This window comes from Pinus tabuliformis, chromosome Q (assembly GCF_031772625.1).
Source record: "Pinus tabuliformis cultivar Carrire ecotype Pingquan chromosome Q, CPIR1, whole genome shotgun sequence".
Classification (NCBI taxonomy): Eukaryota; Viridiplantae; Streptophyta; class Pinopsida; order Pinales; family Pinaceae; genus Pinus; species Pinus tabuliformis.
Window position 1 is genome coordinate 76266501 of NC_142296.1, and position 2643 is coordinate 76269143.

Here is a 2643-nt window from a genome sequence, read left to right on the forward strand (position 1 = left end):
ATAGATAGATAGACAGCGAGAGAGAGAGAGAGAGAGAGAGAGAGAGAGAGAGGTTTTATACATGCCAAGGGTGTATATTTATATAGAAAATATGGAAATCACATGGGCTGAAGAAGAGCATTTTGTTATATTTAACATTGTCGTTGCAACAGAGTGTGGGATTTTCCTACTAATTTAATCCCTATTCTATTGGAACCAAAAAGGGTTGGTGTAGAGATGCACGATCTAATATGATACAACCTCTATTTTAGTGGCCTTCTAGTTGTGGCTAGCCTATGGCAATGGAGCACCCACAACCTACCACTATGGTGGAGCTCATCAAGGTCTGTAAGAATCTGAATTCAAAACTGTCACCCAACATTAGCTTTTCTCCTTTGTTGCAATGAAATGGTGTCAACCAAAGTGGAATGGCATAACCCATTTGTGTATTTGATAAAACTAGGACTGTTGGCATCGAAAAAGAAAAAAACCCTAATTCGTACAAACATAACATGCACATTAGATCCTTGTGTTGTCATCACTTGTGGCTCACAAAAATGTTTTAGTTCCATGGTTCTTGGATCAAGGAATCCAATAAGGGAAGAAGAATTTGATTTTTATGTTGAAGAGATTCTTGTGCATATTAATGTAACAATCAATGATTAGGATATCATCTATAAAAGTACATTTCTTGGCTTAGTGACACTCACAATTGAAGATGAGGGTTAAACTATGGCTATTTGGCACTCACTAGATACTTCATCATACCAAGTTTGCCTGTAGTCAAGTACAAATTAGTTTCTTGTGAGTTCTTCAAGGAGTCTCAATGGGTTTGTAGGAGTTGGTACACAATGAAGGATGGTTGTGGATAAAAAAGGGCCCATGGTAGTACACAAAAAACCTGGTCCTATGCAAACAGTTTTCGATCTACCACTAGATCAAGTGGTTGAACACAACTACTCATATACATTAGAAATATCCTTATTATATCATAAATCTATGTATGTTTCAACATGACACATTTGCTTCCGCTCAAATACTTTTCAAAGCATAACAAGGTGATTTTTCTATTTGAAGATATTGAAGAGATAAAGAAAACTGAACATGCATTTCGGGTTGGTGTTAGGGGCCAAGAAGTACCTCCACTCTGAAGTATAGATGGAAGGGATAAATACAATTTTGTGTATTTTTGGAATATAAATCATGCAAACAAGACTCTCTAGAGGGAGGTAAAACAAAAACTACTTTATGTGCACATAACTACATAATCAAGTCTTCTTAGGAAGCCACTAAGTTGATGGCATCCACCCAAGATAGAACCACACTTCAAGGTAGCAGAGTAGTTTTTCAACAAGCTCCTAAATGAATATTCTTTGTTTACCCATCAATATCGTCTTAAGCTTCAACATACATCCATTAAGTAGGAAGATATCCTTAAGATCAATATGGAATAATCTTGTGTCTCCCCCAAACACTATTATGATCGAGTGGTGTTGGTGCACTAAGATGTCTTATTACAAGCAATCTTAATACCTACATTAATCATTAACCCATGGCAAGTATTTTTATTTCAAGACTGTCAGCATTGTATATGCAGTGCGTTCAGAGGTCAATTCATAATGAAAGAAGTTGGAACCATTGCAATTGCTTATGTCTATCTCTTTAGTTTCAATCAAACAATTCTGAAAGAAATTTGTAACACACTCTCAAGTCTACTTAATCTATTTTGCAAGAAACTAAATTAGAATGAAAATAGAAAGAACCACTCTCAGCAATCTAACTAGTATTGAAACTAATTCATTTAACATGAAGTAAATCTATAACAATTGAACAACAAATAACCATATAAACATCTCATGGAAAGCAATGAACTCTAGCTCTGAAATATGTGATAACATTACTTAGAATGAAAACAATCTAATGTTGAAGTTAACATGACCAATTCAATAAAGAGTATCGCACATATGTAACACATAGCTAAATCTATAATCTTTACTAAACAACAACCACAAACTAGAATCATCAATCCTTGCAATAATCAGAATGGTGCTAACTTTACAAACTAATAATAATAAACAGTTAAGAATAAACAGAAATAACTATAACATAATTGAAGCAGTAGATCTCCCTTTTACTGGGCCCAAAGTCTCCAGAAGTCCCCGTTGTTAGATATTCAAAATACGATTATGAATAAAACATAATCTTATTCATTAAAATAAATAACAGAGTTACAACATCACTGTGATGAAAGTATTATATGTCCAAAAAGAATAGTTACAATATGAGAATTCCTAACTAGCTATTCAGCTCACCTTACGACTTTATATAACTTTTGGAAAAGTAAATGGATGGAAGAGAATCCTCAGGATGAGGGGATCCTGAGGATTTCGCAACACTCGATCTGATTTCATCATAGAATAGCATTGGTCCTCTTGGTCTTCCACTGTTTTCCATACTCAAGACGTTGTATTTTTCCTTTATTGGCTGCTATTATTCTGTCGATTAAACAACAATCGTCCAGCCTACATCCCTACATATAAAGATAGTGAAAGCCATTTTTCCATTCCCAGATTTATCTAATTTGTTACTAATTGATTTTACCCAACTTCTATTATTGTTTCCTCTATTTCTATTCATAAAACGAAGATAAACATGTGAAGGCAA

General features: G+C 34.2%; 1 pseudogene; it reads left to right on the top strand.

Moving 5' to 3' along the window:
- Positions 1–387: 387 nt before the first annotated feature.
- LOC149218334 (BAG-associated GRAM protein 1 pseudogene) lies at positions 388–1202 on the top strand (annotated as a pseudogene).
- The last annotated feature ends 1441 nt before the right edge of the window (positions 1203–2643 follow it).